Source organism: Chiloscyllium plagiosum, unplaced genomic scaffold, assembly GCF_037043375.1.
Source record: "Chiloscyllium plagiosum isolate Xiang-an unplaced genomic scaffold, Cpla_swu_hap1 HiC_scaffold_42, whole genome shotgun sequence".
Taxonomy (NCBI): domain Eukaryota; kingdom Metazoa; phylum Chordata; class Chondrichthyes; order Orectolobiformes; family Hemiscylliidae; genus Chiloscyllium; species Chiloscyllium plagiosum.
This window is the reverse complement of record NW_028270180.1, coordinates 66,433,616-66,455,370: the sequence shown is the minus strand read 5'-3', so window position 1 is coordinate 66,455,370 and position 21,755 is coordinate 66,433,616. Positions and strand designations below refer to the sequence as shown.

Genomic DNA, 21,755 nt, shown 5'->3' with positions numbered 1-21,755 from the left:
AGATGGTTAAGTGGCAATTTCCTGCGGTTGTTTGTAATGATGGGAGAGGGAGCGGTGGGGAATGAGCACTTTGACGAGCAGAAGGAAGTGTTGCCACTGACCCGAGTCAGAGAACAGAGGACAGGGATTAAAGGAATCTAATGAAAAGCAACACTTCTGCTTAGGACGTTCAATAACAACTGCAGAAACCCGATGTGTCGAAAGAGAAACAGAGATAATGGTTGAAATATGGAACATTTCTGATGAAGAACTCGAGTTTCCCAAGTCTAATCAAATTACCGGCCTGGTTTGCAAAATCGGTTTTCTGAACTTTGAGCGAAAATTGTTCCAGCAGGAAAGCATTCATAACGTAGTCAGCAGGATTCGAACCTACGCAGGGAAACCCCAATAGATGTTTAATCCATCGCCTTAACCACTCGGCCATGACTACAGACAGCACTGCCGGCTTGAGCATTGACCAAATCAGCCGTGATCTCATTGAAAGCTGTCGCTGACTTGATGAGCGAAATGCTTCCATCTCCTTTCATACCTTTGCTGTCATTTGTAAGGTGCGAGACACCAATGTAAAAGAAGAAAAGCACAAAGTAGGAAAAGATATTTGCAGGCAAACTGAGTCAAAATTATTTATTGAAAGGAAAATCACACTTGGTAATTTGCTAGATCTCTTTGCGAACATGACCAGCAGAGGTAAGCAAGGGAGCTATTGATCTGAGTATTCTTGGACCTGAAGCAAACAAAGGTTAGTGACCTATTCATTTCTTTTTCTGGCGAACGAAATGATCTTTCCTGATGGTTACAATGAAAGAGATGGTTCCCAATAAAAGACAAAGATTAAGTCGCATCTAGATATATTTCAATGTGACACGATTCATTTTCAGTCCCTAATTACCCCAGAGATGGAGTGGGTGAGTTACTTTTCTCCACTCTTCAACTCCTCCGTGTGGAGGTACTGACATGGAACCGCTAGAGATGGAGTTCTTGAATTGGGAACCAGCGACACTGAAGGAACTAAGCAAAAGTGTGGACTGCAGATGCTGGAAACCAGATTTAAGATCAGAGTGATGCTGGAAAAGCACAGCAGGTCAGGCAGCATCCGAAGAGCAGGCAAGTCGACATTTCTATTGCCAGTCCTGCTGTGTTCCGCAAACAATTTTCGTTTTTGGCTCAGATTTCCAGAAACTGCAGCTATTTGTTTTATGTTAACCTTCATAATGTTTTGGACAAAACCAGTGACCTGCCAGCATCGGAAAATCGGCAGAAGTACTTGTACACCGATATGTTTGCTGAACAATGCAACCATTCCATGATCGGGAATACGATCCGGGCCACGGTGCTGAGAGTACCGAATCCTCACAAGTAAATCCTCACAAGAACATTTTCGTTGCAGATTATTTTCAACTTGTTTTCGAAGATTTACAAAGCGGGAAAAGGCCATTCCGTCCTTTGTGCTTTGCGGCTAATCAGAGAGCCATCTATTCTAGTCGCAGTTTCCAACTTTGGCCCAAAGTTTGGTCATGGTGTCATGCAGAAACTCAGCGAGTTCACTCAGACATTTTTGTGTGTGCAGAATGATTTGCCACATTTAAGGCAAATTCAATGGCATCCGAATGGGTATATAGACAGGAAGCTTTCGGAGAGATAAGGAACACATTTTGTCAAATATGGTTCAATTAATTTCGGTTATCTGTTCAGCAGGGACATGTTCGATAGTAGGGTCTTTTTCTGTGCTCGGCAACTTTGATGTGCTCCCCCAGCTGACACCAGTTTTAATGGACCATTTGCAGAAAAAAATCACTCTGTTTGTTATGCAGTCAGCGCGTTTTCCTATGTTTCTGGAGGGTGGATGGGACGAGTTGACCCAGCGGTGAGGGTCTTTCCGGACGTTTGCTGCCAATGACCATTCGTTTGGCACCTTCCCAACTTTGCCATCAAAGAGTTTGGCTGAAGAATAATACTGCACGGATAATGTTACTCCCCTCAGCTCTCCAACGAATCCAGAAACTGACAGCTCTTCATGTGGAACAGAAGCAAAACAGAGAGGGTGGACCATTGTCAGACACACCGAAGCATGCATGCTGCCTTTGTTGCAGTGCAAGCCGATTATGTCATGAACTGCTCAGAGAAACGGCAGCGAGGCCATTCAGGACATACTGGAGATTTAGTGCATTGCCAAGTCACAGGAAGTGCTCAACAAACATAAAACAAAACGGAACAGCAATAACCCATGAAAAATGAAGTTTACCAATTGCACTCGTGATGAAATTAGGTCAACAATGCGCTGATGTCTCCATCTGATCGAGAGGACCAATCACCAGCCCCCTTCACCAGGACAGTAATGAAGGAAATGCGAGAAATACAAAAAACATTTCTCATCGCGATTGCCAACCTTTTCGCCACTGCAACAACAAACACGGCGAGCAGATACAATGCAGAATCTGGTTTCATATCAGCAATTAAATAGTAATATCCATTCACTTTCAGTGAAAATGGTGAACAAAGGAAATTGTCTGAAATATGAATACCCAGCGCAGGCTACTTGATTCCCCGATTATGCTGCTGCACAGACTTTCATATTTAAAGGTACCTTTCAAAGAGAGTGTTTGTGGCTGTCCATATGACAATGGAAATTGTTGCCCTCGCTCTCACTGTCATTATTGATCGTGTTGGGTTTGGTATCGTCATCTTGCACGCGGGAATTCAGTGTAAAATTCTCTGCTGTGAAAAATCGGAGTGCTTTGGAGCAGAAAGATGCGAAGCTCGTGTACTTCATGGAGATGTTGTTGGAATGTTTTGCGGTGCTGGGAAGTGGGATCCTCACATTTCTGGGTAACATCCTCAGGGTTGCAGAGCCTGTTGTGAAGCCTACTGTCCTGTGGCGTTTGGAATTGATTTAGTTTCATTGCCGCTGGGTCCGGTTGTTGGTGTTGCAGATTGGATCCTGATCAATGTGTTTATTGATTGAATCCATGAATGGGTGCCCTGCTTCTGGAAAATCTCTGGCTGCTTTCTGATTGCCATGTTCTATTACTGTTGAGCTGCTCTCCAGGATGCTTGCTGTCTGTACGTATAGCTACTCGGGACAGCTGGCCGTGGCAATTACTGATGGCCACACAAATTCTTTGCCAAGAATATGTATCCCACAACTGCATTCCCAGATGTCTGGCACACTAAATTGTCAACTAGGATATGCCATAAAGCAATTGAAACACCATGCTTCCCTTTTTAAAAATAAATTTCTGGAAACTGATAGCCAGATTCCTCTGATAACACGGATTTAGGACAGCACATAAACCAACAGCCTCGCTGAGGGAAAGCTCACCAGAAAACAATATCCAATGCCCACCTTGTACAGGACAAATGTGGTTGTCAAGATTCCACGCAGGGACTGCACGAAACACTATATCGGAGAAACAGTCAGACAAATAGCGAGCTGCAATCATGAACTTCCGTCTCCGCCCGTCTCCGCCACGGGCAGATGTTCTTGTAGTTGTATGTAGGGCATTGAGTGTTTCTGATTCAGGGGCTTGGCCCGTCTGCAGCACTGGTTAATTCCTTGTGTTGTAACTACTGTTGCAACATATGTAAAACTCGATTGCTCATTGAGATGTACATCCAAAATATTAGCCGAGAGAAGGAATTTGGTGATTTTTCTGGTGCTGTTCCTGTCATGCCCTCTGGAACTGGACTTACTGTGTGCTTCCTGACGGTTCGGTGCATGCTTCCGTGATCGTATTTTGGGCAGAAACCTGCGTTTTAGCTTCAATAGCGTGCGTTTGCAAACCTGGTACACCTCCCTGTATTTTGTTATCTCTTATTGTGTGCAATTGCAACACGGCAAATTATTAATTTACATTGGAAGGTGACAAACGGAGGCGTGTGAAATGCCAAGGTATTAGTGACATTTATCAATTGGTTGCATATTATTTTGATTCAGGAGATAAGGATGTAAAACTTGTTTGTGTAGAAATGAGGACCAGTGAGGAAAGAAGTCATCCGCAGGTGTAGCTTACAAGTGCACTCGCAGTAACCACTCCGTACAAGAAACAAATACGACATGTGAGTGATAAAAGATGGCAATAGTTACGGGTGATCTTAGTTTCCCATCTCACATTCACGGTTCAATGGTTAAAAAAAAAAGTTTGGATGACAATAATCAATAAATCATATCTGTCCCAGAGAACAACGCGAGCCATATTTTGGTCATCGATTAGTTTACAGCTGACTTAGTCTCTGTCTTTTCTTGGAAACCATCTCCTTTGTTGTGACCATCAGGAAAGATATTACTTTTGACATAAAGAAAATGAAGATTATGTCACTAATCTTTGTTTGTTTCATGCCCAAGTGCAATCAGACGACCTTGATCAACTCTGCTAGTCATGCTAGCAAAGAAACCTGGAAACATGCCAAGTGTGACTTTTCGCTCAATAAATAATTTTGATTCAGTTTGATTGAAACCACCTCACCCTAAAGTTGTGCTTTTCTTCTTTTAAAATGGTGTCCGGTATCTTCCAAATGACGGCAAAGATATGAGAGCAGATGGAAGCAATTTAGCCGATCAAGTCTGCGACAACATTCAATGAGATCATGGCTGATTTGGTTAATTCTCAACCCCCGTTTTTATCCTCATCTCCGTGATGCTCCATGTCTGTCTATCACAGCCTTGAATACACCTCGCCTTCACAGCCCTCTGTTCTTAGGAAACCCACAGATTTGCTACCCTCTGAAAGAGTGAATATCCTCCTTATTTTTTCTTAAATGTTTGATCCCTTCAGCTGTGAGAACGCATTCTCGTCCTAATGTCTCGGGGGTGTACATCAGAGCAGAATAAGCCCCTGAAGGTAGGTCTGCACTCTCCAGTGCCATTCCGTGTATTTGAAACATTTTCATATTTTGACCTCTGATTAAAAATAGTAGACCTAATTTGCACATCAGATTTGCCAGTGGTGGATCTTTTCAAGAAGACTTCAATGAGCGTAATTCTACTGGCAGTGAATAGGGCTAGACAAATTAGTTTACTGACAGTGGGGAAACAGGCCCTTCGGGCCAACAAGTCCACACCGCCGTGCTAAAGCACAACCCACCCATACCCCTACATTTACCCCTTACTTAACACTACGAGCAATTTAGCGTGGCCAATTCGCCTGACCTGACCTGCACATCTTTGGACTGTGGGAGGAAACCGGAGCACCCGGAGGAAACACACGCAGACACGGGGAAAGCGTGCAAACTCCACACAGTCAGTCGCCTGAGGCGGCAATTGAACGCGGGTTTCTGGCGCTGTCAGCCAGCAGTGTTAACCACTGTGCCACCGTGCCGACCTAATGCAAGGACATTTTTCTTTCGCGATCCAGTGCTGTGTTTATTCAACTCTCTGCGCATGAAAATGGATCCTACCTATCCACTTTATCTCTCATCAATATGCGTGCAATGCAAATTGATGCGGCCATGACTACACGCGCGCAATGCTGTCTTAGTATGTCTTATGTAATGGAAAGTTCCAACCTGAAACACCAGGATTTGGCTTTTCTTGGCACCCCAGCATCCTCCTCCTTTCGAAAGCAAGAGAGTCTGACAGCGAATACTGGGGTACCAGGAAAAGCCAAATCCTGGTGTTTCAGGTTGGAACTTCCCATTACATAAGACATACTAAGACAGCATTGCACGCGTGTAGTCATGGCCGCGTGATACAGGTGATGGATTAGAAATCCATTGGGGCTTCCCTCCGCAGGTTCGAATTCTGCTGGCTCCGTTTTCAGTGATGTCATGCAGCACGAGTTTTCACTCACAGCTCAGAAATCTCGTCTCAACAACAAGACCAGTCAGTCGATTAGACTTCACAAACTCAAGTTATCAATCAAAAATGAAACACACTTAAAACATTATCTCCGTTTCTCTTTTCACACTTACTGCCAGACCCATTGAGATTTTGCAGTATTCTTTGAATGTACTGTGCAGAAGTGCTGCTTTTGAATAGATTCCTCTTACCGCAGTCCTCCGTTCACTAACTCTGGTCAGTGGCAACACTTCCCCCCGCTCGTCGAAGAGCCAATCCCCACCACTAATTCTCCCATCATTATAAATTGCCGCAGGAAATTGCTGACAAACCATCTTTGCTCCAAAGCGAAACTCACCAACATCGGGAATCCCTCCACAAAACGGGACTTCTCCTCCCTGGACTTGGTGAAATACAGACGATTGTGAACAGAATTTGGGAAAATATTGTCACTTGTCAGTGAAAAAATGTTAAGAAGGTAAAGCACGTCACCCAGTCTCCAGCTTCGTGAATCTTCAGAAACTTTTTGGGAAAAGGAGTCAGAGGAGAATGAAGAAGGGTGAATTGTCAGACTGATCGGAATAAGTCAGGACAGCTTTCCGTTCTTTAAGAGGACAGGGCATTGATTCTGATGTTCTCAGGACAAGAACTGATTGGAGACATTGAAGTAATTCTCGGTCCTGTACATGAGGAATACAAACCTTGTATGGACACTGGGACAATGAAAATACTCGATACCACACAAGATACTGAGAGGTTCGGAGAGAGATGTTCCCGATTGGAGCAGAGTTGGTTCCCAGTGACATGGGTGTGTCTGTCGTAGATGGGATCAGACTGTTCCCATGTCGCCATTATGAATGTCCCAGTCCTTATTTTGGAAAATTAAAACTGATAGAGGACAGTTGTCGTTCTGGGAATGGCAGCCTGAAGTGGGAGGTCAATCACAGACTGCTTTCGAGGATCGTCCAAGGTGTTAGGTTGGAAGTATCAGCTCATTCGACTATTAACTGGAATGTTACTGGTTCAATAGCCCCAGGGCGACAGCGATTGATGTTCATAATGCATTTGTTTTCTGTGCAGCATCGTTTCGTGTTTCTAATGGGGCCAGGAAAATGTTTTCCAAACAGAACCCATTGGTATGACGAACGATAAAAAAAAGTTTCTGCATTGCTTTAATGGTTAATGTAAAGAACTGTGGATTCTGGGAATCTGAAGCAAAGACCGAAACTGCTGTCGAAACTAACCAGTTTGGCAGTGCCTGTGGGAGATTACCGAGTTCTGATGAAGTTTTGAAATATTTGTCTCTGATTCTCTCTGAATAGACGCTGTAAGATCTGCTGATATTCTCCTGGTATTTCTGTTCGTGGTTTTAACTGAATGCCTATTCCATTTATAAGGATGATACAACCAAAACCATCACAAACCAAAATTAAGAAATAACACCTCAGCATCTCACTCCACCGCAAGCCCAAGGATAACTACACGATACTGCACTTCTCCAGCTTCCACCCTAAATATATTAAAGAAGCCATACTGTAAGGACAAGCGCTTCACCTGCACAGGAACCGCTCAGATGAGGAATAATGCGACAGACACCTAAAGATTTTGAAGGATATCCTCATGATGATGGGGTACATGTTGAACTGATTGACCACCAATTCCGGTGTGCCAAAGTGAAAATCTGCTGCGAACTCGTCAGAAGACAGACAGAGGATGCGACTAATAGAGTATCTTTCATCGTCAGTACTTTCCTGGAGTTCAGCACTTTCTTCACAGGATTCAGCATGTCACCGATGATGATGAGCATCTCACTAAGAACATCCCCATGGCTTCAATTCTCACCTTCAAACACCCAGCAAAATTATAACATACGACCGTTTACAGTAAACTACTTAGCCTTCACATAGCATGAACCACAACACCACAGCACCATGCCTTCACAACCTTTGCAAGACATGGACACTACCATCACTCGTTAGTACAGCACCCACCACGTACACGACAGGTACTCATGTGACTCAGGCAATGTTGTTTGTCACATATGCAGCAGGCAATGATACCACAAGATACCACAAGATACCCAGTAATGGTATATTGGCGAGACCATGCAGATGGTGTGCCAATGGATGAATGGTAACGGCATAACAATTGCCAGACAGGATTATTCACACCCAGTCGGGGAAGAGTTCAGCAATCAAGGACATTTGGCTTTCAATCTTCGACTAAATGTCGGCCAAGGCGGCTTTCGAGATACACAACAACTCAAAATCGCCAAACAGAATTGGATCGCCAACTGCCTTCGTTGTGGTGATGGCATCAACCATGATATTCGGTTAATGTCACACCACATGTGACCCACCACACTGTTCTGTATCTGTGAAATCTTCCTTATTGTTCTGTTTTCACACCATCCCCGTGACATGTTGTTATTGTCTCTCTACCTTAATCACTTTGTTCAATATTGGCTAACTGATAATTTGGGTCAGACTCGCGGCATGCAACTTGAGCCAAAGCAAAATCAGAAGAACTGGGGATGCTGTAAACCAGGAGCAAGGGCAAGGGTTACTGGGCGGGGTGGGGGAACGGGACTGGGGCATCGTGGCGAAGGGGGCAGGTGTTTCGCTGGTCTGGGGACATCTGTGGAGGAACATGAGAGTTAATGTTTCGGAGCTGGTGTCCCTTCCTCTGGTGTTTTTGTTGTGGAGCGGTTTTCTAGTTGCTTCTGTTTCTGTTCCATGTCATTCCAGTGCCTTCATATGTCTCCAGTACGACTTTATTTTAACGGTTTGTAATTATCCCTCTGCCTCACTTTGTTGGATCATAGGTCAACCATTCTGTTGGCACTCAGTTATTGACACATTACTCACACTGTCTGACACTCTTGTTCACTTGCAGAGACTAAGTCTTTGACACTCCGCTCCCACAATTTGCCTGATATTTTGATCTGTCTGCCCTTGATCTCTATTCCCTTAAATTGAGTGCTCTGTGTTATTCCCTCCCACTTCACCTAACGAAAGGGCTCTGGTCCGAAATCTTGTTATTTCAAATAAACATGTGCATCTATAACCTGGTGTGATTTCTGAATTGGTCCATCACAGTCCAAAACCGCAACCTCCACAGCAGGTACACGGAAACACCACCACACGCACGTTCCCCTCCACACTATGTTCAAGTTCAAGCTGCTGTTGCCGCATGTAATTCTGAACTTGTTGTTGTTCGTGATGAAATCTTAAGGTTCAAGCGGTTCTTTTGCAATGTATGTACTTTGGAATGTGGTTCAATTTCAAAGAAAAACATACTTCAAGGGACGATATATGCTTCAAAGCTTTGCCTGAGTTGTTTAAATGTCATTTATCTTGAACCCAGTGAGCTGACGGAAGAATAAACATGCTTTGCACTTCTACCACACGGTGCCAGGGACCCAGTTCAATTCCAGCCTGTGTCGAATGTCTGTATGGTGCTTGTACTCCTTCCATGTGTGCGTGAGTTTTCCTCCCACATTATGAAAGCTGTGTAGTTTCGGTAGGATTGCCAAATGGAAAAATACCCAACTTGTCCAGGTATGTGGACTTCAGGTTATTTCGCTGTGAGAAACTGGAAGTGGATCGATTAGGAAGTGGTTTTTGTTGGGATAATCTTCACTGCTTTGGTGTGGGCTTGATAGACCGAACGGCCTACTTCCACACAATTGGGATTTTACGAAAATTATTGCGATCGTGCGATTTTCCAGACAGTCCGAAAGATAAATAATGTTTCCAGGTGTCGTTTTGAATGTCTGCAAACGATATTCCAATTCTCACACAGGAGCTACACCTCGAAGTCTGCACTTATGCAATTTAAAGTTGTGCATTCAGTGTTCACGCTTTGGAAATCACAGCTTTTTACCATTAAGATCAAATCTTGTGTTTCTTAATCTATATAATAAACATTCGAATTAGTCTCATTTATCTACATTTAATGCATATACTTCAAACTGATTGGAATGGTAACTTCTCAGATTCAGGTTCATTTTGATCGTGGATAGGTAGATGACAACCACTCTTCCCATCATCCCAAGTGATTTGCAAGGCATCGATCACCAACGCTGAGCCGTGCTGCTCCCTGGGAGAGAGTGAAGCACGGTGATGGCCTGTTCGGTGACATCATATATGTATTTGTCTCCAGTTAGTTTCTATGGCGTAGGACTGACAATGAGGGGAAGTTCGAAGGCAAGAGCTGATTCTGGGAGGGTAAGCCTCTTGAAGAGGTTTTGGCAGTATCTGAGAGACTTTCCAAACTTCAAACAGGCAAAGTCATTGAATAAAATCTCGGGGGAATGCCTTCTAACAGGAGAATGGTGTAACCGAAAATATATAACATAGCCTAAATGAAGATAAATACCGCAGTCTTAGCAGGACGAATGGTAAGAAGAACATATTTGATTGAGGACTTCCGGCTGAAGCCTGTAAGTAGCGCAGATTAGTCAGCTGCTCATAAATGATGATAAAACATCTATCCTTTAACTGATCACCTTCAGCCACGTGCTGGAGTATGTCGAATCTACTTATGTCTACCTTTTGCTGCAAAATGGCTATGGAGACGTGTATGTCTTTGATATCAGGCTTATTCGGAAGAATGGCTCCACTAAGGTTTGAAGTTAGCTTTCGTGATTCGTTGGTTAGCACTGCTGCCTTACAGCATGAAGGACTTGGATTCGATTCCAGCCTCAGGCGACCGTTTAGAGTTTGCATATTCTCCCTGTGTCTGCGTGGGTTTCTTCGGGTTACTCCAGTTTCCTACTCCAGTCCAAAGATATGCAGGTTAGATAAATTGGATATGCTAAATTGTACCTCGTTCTCCAGAATGTGTTGGACAGGAGCAGTGCAAAGTAGTAGGGAAGGGAAATTGCTGTGGGTGGAATACTCCTTAGAGGTTGCGTGTGAACTTGTTGGGCCTAATAACCTGTTTCCGCACTGTAGGGATGGTATGATTCTATTTCATAACGTCAGTACTTGAACAGTGTAAGGCATAGTACAACTCAGCAGCTTGCTAGGAAAATAGTGAATGGTGGATTCACGCTAATTATCTGTGTCAAAGTTAACTGGCAAGTGTTCATTTCAATTCGAATTGACGACTATGCAAATTTAATTGAAACAGAATCATGGCTGGAAAATGCTTCCAGTGAAAATGCATCACCAAATTCAACATTTCTATTCATGGCAAGTTGCTGACTCAGCCTATCTCAAATGTCTGATTACATGAATCTGCTGTAAGAACACAGGGATACATATTTCCAAACTGCTCCTCTCAACTCTGTAGCTTAAGCGTTACATTTTTGTGAAGGTTTTCTACCTCCCAGTAAGTGTTGGCCTTCTAACAATTGAGTTTGACAAAGTTTATTTGAACAATTCATTAAACTGTTTGGATGTTTTGAAGTGGGGGAGGAGAGCAACCCTCTGATCCACTGGGACAGTGAAGGACTGACTGAAGGAATACCTATCCAATTGTGATGTTTAGTAGCTTGCAAGGGAACATGCAGATAATGATTTTCCCATTCGTTTACTTCATTTGTCTTTAGGACGATAGTAGTACTAGAGTTGGAGTGTGCTGTCAAATGGAAATTGTTGATGAATCAAAAAGCTGCGACAGTGGTGAATGGATTGAAATTATACATAAAGTGCCAATCGAACTGACTCAATTGCCATGGAATGGAACTCAGCCGACGTGGTAGCAACTGTGAAAAGTGTCAGAGAAGTAATGTTTCTTGTCCTACATGTCCTCTCTTCAGTACTGTTCTGAAGAAGAGTCATTATGGCCTCAAAACGTTAACTGTCTTTCTCTCCAAGTATGCTGTTAGGGTTGCTGAACTTCTGCTTTCATTTCAGTTATTAAATGTCGGCAGCATTATCCTTTTGTACGAATGCTTCATAATGGCGCTGTCCAACATATTGAGGTATGTTGTCGATATATTTGTTCAGTCAATCGGGGAGTATTCCATCACACACTTGACGTGAGCCTTCTCGGTATTAGAGAAGCGATTGGAGTCAGAAAGCCCATGACTGATGGAAGTTTTCTTGCCATCTGACCTGCTCTTGTAGGGAGGACAGTTCATTTTGGGATTAATAGTAACTCCCAGTTGTTGATCGTTGAAGACTAGGTAATGGCAACACTATTGAATTTCCAGAGGTGTTGATTAGATTATTTTAATCAGGATGTGTGAAATTCATTTCACTTTTCTGCCCAGGCCTTCACATTGCCAGAAGTCTGCTGCATTGTGAAATGGAATGCTTCAGGAGTTGAGGAGTTAAGAATGCGGCTGAACTCTGGACATTTATTAACGAACAGAACCGTGAATAGTTCCTGAAGTGAGGTCCTGGAGTTTAGATAACTGACCTGCAACAACCAATCCAGTTTCTGTGCGTCTGGAGTCACATGTATCTTGGAGCAAATAAGAATAGCAGCTTTACTTCCCTAAGGGGTAGAGGCGAATCGGAAGGGATATTCCATGGTAGGTTGTAATGGGTTAAAGGCATTAGACATAGAATTTCAACTTAGAATTCATGGCATCTATCGTTGCAGGGTTTGAATTAGGTATCTGATATCAATTCTGGAATATCTTCATGTGAGCTGATTATCATGTACTGACGAGCAATTCTTCTCCAAAACTGGGATTAAGCTTGTTATTAAGCTTCTTCATTTCTCAGAAACTTGAATAAAAAACAAACAAAAAAATGTGAGCAATGCTACAGTCTCAGTCTCCACAAGCTGCTTACACACAGTACAATGCAACACCTTTGGTGATGCATTAACTCAGATTTTCAAACAAGGAGCTTGTCAGTTGCCTGAAGGGAGAGAAAACGTCGCACAGAAAACTGCATCAAACAATTCAAACACGTGGAGAAGGTGATCCTCACTATCCTGGTCTTCATTGGCGTTCCTTATAAGGCATTATGACAATTTCACTTGTATTAGTCTGCTGCTGATCTGCTCTTTGGTTTTAACTTTTGAAAAATAAAGTCTCCAATTCACTGACAGGTTTCCATTTTTAGACACAGGAAGTGCGATATCAGTTCACCGAGCAGTAGTCTCCTTACAATTCTCCAGTGATAGAGATTCCCGATGTCACTGCAAATGCAGAACTTCCTAATCTCTGTGTTCTGCCATCCGTTCCGGTTTCATACCGTTTGTAGGTATGGTAAGAAATCAGGCAAGTCAGTTGCAAAAAATGGTCAACGGAAGTGAAACATTAACTCTTGCTATCCCACAGATGATGTAAGACATGCTGAGCCATTTCTGTTTCTGATATACAAATGAAGCCTGTTTTTGGGACAACTTTGAATGTTAAGTGGTGACCCGAGAGAAGTAATGCAAGACACTAAAATGAAGCGATAAACTGTTTCAGTTCGCTGTGGATTCTGCAATGAGTCTGAAAATGAGGTTCAGAGTATTCAGGACAGATGTTAGTGAGCACTTCTACACACAATATTTGGGAGAGGTTTGGAACTCACTTCCACAAACGACAGTAGATGCAGGGTTTTTATTTTGGTTGCCAGAATCAACCCTGTGATTGTTTACATCTATCTCTAAGGACAATAGCAGCAGAAACAAGAGAAAAGTGTGACCGCAAATCACCTATCAGGGATCTCGCCTTTCTGAGTTGGAAGTATCTAGCTATTCCTAAATCCTGGAACTCCCTCGCTAAAAGCATTTTGGCTGTACCTCTATGTTAAGTTCGCTCAAGTTTCTGTACAGGAGCTCATCATCTCAATCACTGGAGTAATTAGGGATGGGCAGTGAATCCAATGCCATTGAGTGACGTCTGTATGCCACTAATGAGTTTCGAACATCTGCAGGTTCTACGTGTTCGCCCACAAGCGATCGGGAGAAGGGAGTAGTGGAGCAGGGCGTTTGAGTAAAGTGAAAGGCAATGATGACTGGAGGGCTTGAGGCTGTAAGTGAGAGAGGAAGTGGTGATGCAAGGCTCACTGTTGGTGTTAATGGGTCAGCCAATACTGGCCACTGTTTACACTGACCTACACAACATTGCTGATCAATTCACCACAATGATACTGTTCTCTTGGCGTTGTATTCCCTCTGTGCATATTAACGTGGTTAATGGGCCCCGAGAGGATGAACGTATCTTCTTTATCCTGTCGGCTAAAACAGATGAATATATCAGTTTGAAATGAACGCAATACGAGATTGGCTCTTTCTGTGCATTTGCACTGGAGAATGTCCAGGTGTGAACGTTTCTTTTCTGTATCAGCAGAGGTTAGTTTAAATTCTTATGGAGCAACTTTAAGAAAGTAACAAATGTCCAAGTTACTGTGATTGAACAGCTAATTAAATACACATATGGATGTGAACAGCATCGTCTGCACTGACACCGTTGATGAATTAGTTAAAGCTCCTGGTAATAACGAGACTAGTATGGTGTCACATCCTGGCGTTGCATGTCCTGTACATTGAAGGATCGTTGCTTAGACTTCTTTAAAATGCTGTATTGTTGATCCACCATACCGAAAGAGCATGCTTCTTGTGTTTGAGCTCAGCACATTTTTATTTCGTGTTACCACGTCCTGCCGCCTGCTGTGGCCCCATCAGTCAATATAGATCCTGCTAATTCAACGGAAAGATTCTTTACTTTGTTCCACAAGGACGTTTCAGTTAACGGTCGAATGCGCTGAAACTTCCAACCGAACAAATTCGAAGATCCTCTAAAGCAGTCCCTGACTGAATTCCAAATTCAATGTGCCATTCCCTGAACGACTATTGTCCTCTATCAGTTTTACTTTTCCAAATGAAAGACTGAACCATTCATTATGGAGACATTTTAACAGTCTGATACCCCCAAGACAGACACACCCATGTCACTGGGAACCAGCTCACCTCCATCAGGAATAATCTCCATTTTTGCCTCTCAGTGCCTTGTGTGTTCCAGAGATTTTCATTGTCGCAGAGTCCAGATGAAGTCTCTACTCCCCATGTACGGCACGATGGCACAGTGGTTAACACTGTTACCTCACAGCGCCAGAGACCCGGGTTCAATTCCCGCCTCAGGCGACTGACTGTGTGGAGTTTGCACGTTCTCCCCGTGTCTGCGTGGGTTTCCTCCGGGTGCTCCGGTTTCCTCCCACAGTCACAAAGATGTGCAGGTCAGGTGGATTGGCCATGCTAAATTGCCCGTAGTGTTAGGTTTAGGGGTAAATGTAGAGGTAAGGGTGGGTTGTGCTTCGGCGGGTCGGTGTGGACTTGTTGGGCCGAAGGGCCTGTTTCCACACTGTAATCTAATCTAATGTACAAGGGTGAGAATTATTTTAATGTCTCAGACCAGTTCCTGTCCCGACAACGTCAGAGTCAATATTCTGGCCTCTGCTCGGTCTGACAGTTCACCCTTCTGCATTCTCCTCTGATTCCACTTCCCAAAGAGTTTCTCAAGATTTCCAAAGCTGGTGCCTGGATTGGTTTGGCTCCTTAACAATTTTCCAACTGCCAATTGACAATATTTTCACAGTAAAGCTTCGGAAACCTCGGGTCTGCACCATGTCCAGTGATGAGAAGTCCCGTTTGGTGGAGAGATTCCCGAGGCTGGTGAGTTTCACTTTGGATCAAAGATGGTTAAGTGGCAATTTCCTGCGGTTGTTTGTAATGATGGGAGAGTGAGCGGTGAGGAATGAGCACTTTGACAAGCAGGAGGATGTGTTGCCACTGACCCGAGTCCGTGAACAGAGGACAGGGATTAAAGGAATCTAATGAAAAGCAGCACTTCTGCTCAGGACGTCCAATAATAACTGCAGAAACCCGATGTGTCGAGCAGTGTATCTGGAAAGAGAAACAGAGATAATGTTTTAAATATGGAACATTTCTGATGAAGAACTCGAGTTCCAAAGTCTAATTAAGTTACCGGCCTGGTTTGCAAAATAGGTTTTTTGAACTTTGAGCGAAAATTCGCCCAGCAGCAAGTCATTCATAGCGGAGTCAGCTGGATTCAGACCTACGCGGGGAAACCTGAATGGATTTTTAACCTATCACCTTAACCACTCGGTCATGAGCACTGACTAAAAAGCAGAGTTGAGCATTAACCAAATCAGCCGTGATCTCATTGAAAGCTGTCGCTGACTTGATGGGCTAAATGCTTCCATCTCCTTTCATACCTTTGCTGTCATTTGTAAGGTGCGAGACACCAATGTACAAGAAGAAAAGCACAAAGTTAGGAAAAGATATTTGCAGCCAAACTGAGTCAAAAATGTTGATTGAAAGGAAAATCACACTTGGCAATTTGCTAGATCTCTTTGCAAACATGACCAGCAGAGGTCAGCAAGGGAGCTGTTGATCTGAGTATTCTTGGACCTGAAGCACAACAGAAATACGTCTCTTGGGTACTATTTTGGATGTATTTCTCAATGAGCTATCATGTTTTACACATGTTCCATCAGGAGTAACCTCACACAAGGAAGTAACCAGTGCTGCAGACGGTCATATAATCCGAGTTCCAAGTCCCGGAGTCGGAGACACTCAGTGCCCTGTGTGTACCTACAAGGAACAGCTGTACATGGGGTTTACAGGGTAACAGAACTGCATGAATGCAGCTCGATGGTCGTCTGTCTGCTTCTCCTCTATAGTTTTCTGTGCAGTCCCTGCGTGCAATCTTGTCAACTGTGTTTGTCCGGCACAAGATGGGCATTGGTCACTTGTCTCTGAGAGAGGCTGTTGGTTTATGTGTTGTCATAATTCCGAGTGTAAGGAGGAATTTGGTTGTAAGTTCCCAGGAACTTACTTCAATAAATGGAAGTGTGCTTTTTAACTCGCCGCGTGGCATATCCTCGCTGCGAAGTTTGTGCACTGCGAATCACGTTGCGGGACAATCCAATTTTGGCAAAGAATTTGTGTGGCAGTCACGAGTTGCCATGACCAGCTATCCATAGTTGCAATACGGACCAATGGCAAGAACTACAAATTCGATTAGAGCAGCACAAGTTTAATGTGACAGGGCAAACAGAAGGCAGCCAGATTTCTGGGTGTAGGGCAATCACCCAAGGTACCTTTTCATATTAAAGTCTGTGCATCAGTAGAATCTGGGACCCAAGTAGTCTATGTTGGTTATTCATATTCCAGACAACTTGTGTTGTTCCCCTTTTACTCTGAAAGTGAATGGACCTAGTCACTTCACGGTTATTTAGAAAGAAAATCCTGCATTGAATCTGTTCGCCGTTTTTTGATGCTGTGGCGAAAAGGTGGGCAATCACGATGTGAAACGTTGCTATACCTTCATTTCCTTCATTATTGTCCTGGTGAGGGAGAAAGGTGATTGGCTCTGTCGATCAGATGGGGGCACCGGCGCATTGATGGCCTAATTTAATCACGGATATAATTGGAAATGTTCACTTTTAATGGTTCGTTGTTGTTCTTTTTTTTATATGATACTTGAGCACTTTCTGGGACTTGGCAATAAACTAAATCTCCAGTAGTTTTCGAATTGCCTCGCTGTTACTTGTGCGAGCGGTTCATGTCAGAGACGACTCACAGTGCCTCACAAACAGCACTTAAGCTTCGGTGTGTCTGATCGTGGTACCGCCTTTTCAGTTCTGATTCTGTTCCACGTTAAGAGCTGTCAGTTTTTGGATTCGCTGGAGAGCAAAGTGGGTAATGCGATATGTGAGGTATTTTTCTTCAGCCAAAATCTTTGATGGCGAACTTGGGAAAGTGTCAAGAAGAATGGTCATTGGCAGCAAATATCCGGAAAACCTTCATCTCTGGATCGGTTGGTCCCATCCACCCTCCAAACAAAATAGCCAAACTCGCTGACTGAGTAACAAACATCATGCGTGTTTTGCTCGTGGTGTATTCAAACCGTTTCCGGTGGCTGGAGAATCTCAGAGTTGTCGAGCATGGAAACAAATCCCGCGATCCAACTTGCCATTGCTGAATAGATAACCGAAATTAATCCATACATATCTGCCAATATTTGTGCCTTATCTCTCCGAGGTCTTCCTGTCTATACACCCATTCAGATGCCTTTGAAATGTTGTGAGTGCACCAGACTCTGCCACTAAATGTGGCAATTCATTCCACACACACACAAATTCAGTGTGAAAAAATATGTCCCTCACATCCCTTTTAAATTTTTCCTCTCTCACATTAAACATTTGCTATGTAGATTTGAACTCGCGTGTCTTGTGAAAAAGTGCTCCCTGACTATTTACTTTGTCTGTCTTCCTCATGATTTTATAAGCTTCTGTGAGGCCATATCTAAGCCCTGAAGCTCCTGGGAATTTGACGAAGCCTATTCTGTTTCGTTCTCATGTCCAAGCAGTGCAAACCTTGCAAATCCTTGTAAAGGTTTTCTAAACTTACTCTTGCAAGAAGTGTGTCCAGCTGCAGCACTTGTTTGACTGCGTGGTCACTCTGGAACTGCGGGTGGACTCACTGTGGAGCATCAGCAATTCTGAAGAGTTATGTTGCCTACCAGGTGCTCAGGCCAGGGATGTCGCCCATCGGCTGAAGAGCATTCGAAAAGGGGATCGTGAACAGCCAGTTGTCTGGAGGACGATATGAGGACCTGCAGGGATAATTCAGGGAGCTAGGAGAGAAATTAAAGAGGAGGACCTCAAAGGTAGTAATCTCGGGATTACTGCCGGTGCCATGTGACTGCCAGCGTAGAATTGAATAAAAAAAGGCACGATGAACACGTGACTTGAGGAATGGTGCTGCAGGGCCGGTTTCAGATTTGTTGGATTTTGCGACCAGTTTTGGCGAATGTGGGACTATAAGAAAATTAACGATCTACATCTGAACCAGACAGGAACGAATGTCCTTTCGGGAGTTTTTGCTACTGCTGTTGGGGAGGTTTTATACTAATGTGGAAGAGGGCTGGGAACCACACCATTAAGCAAGTCGGCAGTGAGGTGGAAACTGGAAACACTAAGAATCAGGAAGATAGCATTAATAATGGGAAGAGTAGGCAGAGAGCAGATGAATGCAAAAGAACTGGTGGCCTGACATGCATCTACTTTAATGCATGGAGAATAGACAGATGAACTTAGGGCTTAGGTTGGTGCCTGGGAGTATGACGTTATTGCGATCACAGAGATTTAGTTGAAGGAAGGGCATGTATGGCAACCAAATGTTCTAGGATATAGATGCTTCAGACGGGACAGGGAGGGAAAAAAGGGGAAGGAGTTGCATTGCTGGTCCGGGATGATATCATGGCTGTGCGAAAGGAGGACACCATGTTGGGCTTGGGTCATGAGACACTATGGATGGAGCAATGAAATAAGAAGGGTGAGGTTAGATTTTTGGGGCTGTATTACAGTGAGCGTGAGGTGTAAGAAAAAATAGTTAAACAGATCATGGAAAGACGTAGAGGCAATAATTTAGTGTTTATTGGAGATTTCCGTTTTCCCAACATTGACCGGGATACTCTTCGCGTCAGTGGTCTGGATGGGATACAATTTGTAAGAAGCCTCCAGGTGAGTTTTCTGGAGTGGTATATCAATAGTCCGACGAGGCAATAGGCCACATTGGAACTGATATTGGGGAATAAGCCAGGGCTGGTGCTAGCAGTTGCCGTGGGTGATTTCTTTGGGAAGTGTCCAATATTCTGTAAGTTTTAGAATACTCATTGACAAAGATGAGAGTGGTCCTGAGGAAAGAGTACTAAACTGTGCCAAAGCTAATTACATCAAAATTATGCAGGAGGTCGGAAATGTGGATTGGAAACAGCTATTTGTAGGAAGGTCCACATTTCATATGTGGCAGGCTTTCAAAGATAGGTTAAATATAGTGCAGGATAGGCATGTCCCGTTGAAGGCAAAGGATTCGAAAGGGAATATTCGTGAACTGTTGATGACAGGACAATTGTACGACTCGCCAAGAGGAACAGGCAAGCATACATAACGCCTCGGCAGCCAAGAACATAATGGTCCCTGGAGGAACATGAGAAGAGTAGGACAAGTCTTAAACGAGGAATGAAGGGGGTTAAAAGGGGTCATGAAACAACTTCACGCTAGCACAATTGAGGAGAATCCTAAAGCCTATTATTCATATATAAGAAGTAAACGGGTAACCAGAGAAAGGATTGGTCCACTAAAGGAAAATGAACGAAGGTTGTATGTCGAATCTGAGAGATTGGGTATGATTCTGAATGATTATTTTGCATCAGTGGTCACTGAGGAGAGGAACATGGTGAATGTTGAGTCTAGAGTAAGACATTTGATTAGTCTGGATCATGTTGACATAAGTAGGGAAGCTGTGTTGGGCAGGCTAGTGGTAATTAATGTGGACAAATCCCCAGGAACGGATGGGATCTATCCCTGGTTCCTGAGTGAGGTGAGAGAGGAAATATTTGGGGCCCTGGCAGATATCTTCGTGGCATCCTTCAGCACAGGTGAGGTTCTGGCTGACTGGAAAGTTGTTCATATTGTCCCCTGTACAAGATGTATATAGGGATATTCCGGATAACTACAGAACAATGGGCCTAACATCAGTGTTGGGAAAGTTGCTGGAGAAGGTACTGAGGGATAGGATTATTCATATTTACAAAATAATGTGCATATCAGTGAGAGGCATAGAGTTTTTCGGGGAAGTGCCCAAGTTGATAGATGAAGGAAAGGCTGTTGATGTCACATACATGCACTATAGTAAGGAGTTAGATAAGGTAACCAAATACAGAACGTAAAGTAACATGGTGTGCAGGGTGTTCTAGACAAGTGGATAAAGAATTAGTTGAGCAATAGGAGACATAGAGTGGCAGTTGAATGAGTTTCGGGAAATGGAGAAAGATGAGCAGTAGTGCTCCACAGGGGTCAGTGTTGTGGCCACTTTTGTTTGTGATATACATAAATGATCTGGAAGAGAGCACTGTTGGAATGATCAGAAAGTTTGCAGATGACACGAAGATTTCTGGACTAGCAGAAAGTATAAGTGACCGTTAAAGAATACAGGAGGATATTGATATACTGGAAATTGGGCGTAAAAGTGGCAGCTGGAGTTCAAAACAGACAAATGTGAGGTGAGACATTTCGGTTAGTCTAATTCTAGATGGGGTTATACAATGAACGGAAGAGCTTTGGAAAATAAAAAGTTGATGGACAGAGAGATCTGTGAGTACAGGCCCATTATACACTTAAGGTTGCTGCACAGGTGGATAGAGTGGTCAAGCAGGCATTTAGTATGCTTGGCTTCATTGGATGGGGTATTGAATAGAATGGCTGGCAAGTCATGTTAAAATCGAACAATACATTGGTCTGGCCACACTTAGAATACTGTGTAAATTTCTGGTCGCCACATTACCAAAAGGATGTGGACGCTTTGGAGAGGGCGCGTAAAAGGTTTAAGCGGATGTTGCCTCGTATGGAAGGTGCAATCTAGGAAGAGAGGTTGAGTAGGTTAGGTTTGTTTTCATTCGAAAAAAGGAGTTTGAGGGGGACCGTTTTCAGGTTTACAAAATCATGAAGGGTACAAACAGCATCGATAGAGAAAAGTTTTATTTCCCAGGTTGAAGGATTAACTACCGAGAGGTCACGCTTTCAAGGTGAGAGATGAAATGTTTAAGAGGGATACACGCGGCAACTACTTGACACAGCGGGTGGTGGGTGTCTGGAACGCGTTCCCAGCAGAGACGGGGGAGGTAATCACGGTAGATACATTTAAGATGCGTCTGGACAGATGCATGAGTAGGTGGGGAGCAGAGGGATACAGATGCTTAGGAATTGGGTGACAGGTTTAAACAGTAGATTTGGATCGGCTCAGGCTTGATTGGATGAAGGGCCTGTTCCTTGTCTGTACATTTTCATTAGTCTTCCTTCTTAAATTACGCCAAATTCGTCACAAACTTTGCGAGTTCTAAGGGTCTGAAGTGAATCGATGCTTAAACACTAGTCATAACAAATCTGAGTGTTGGATTTTGTGTGGTAGCGTGGTCGAGCGGTCTAATATGCTGGATTTTTAAGCTTCAGTTTCTATCGAATCGTGGCTTCAAATACCAGCATCGTAAGTGCGCTAC

The 21,755-nt window shown here is 43.6% G+C and overlaps 1 non-coding gene across 1 annotated transcript; it reads right to left on the bottom strand.

Moving 5' to 3' along the window:
• Nucleotides 1-348: 348 nt before the first annotated feature.
• trnaf-aaa (transfer RNA phenylalanine (anticodon AAA)) lies at nucleotides 349-430 on the bottom strand. Its single transcript has one exon. It is a non-coding gene; the product is annotated as a tRNA-Phe (tRNA).
• Nucleotides 431-21,755: the final 21,325 nt, after the last annotated feature.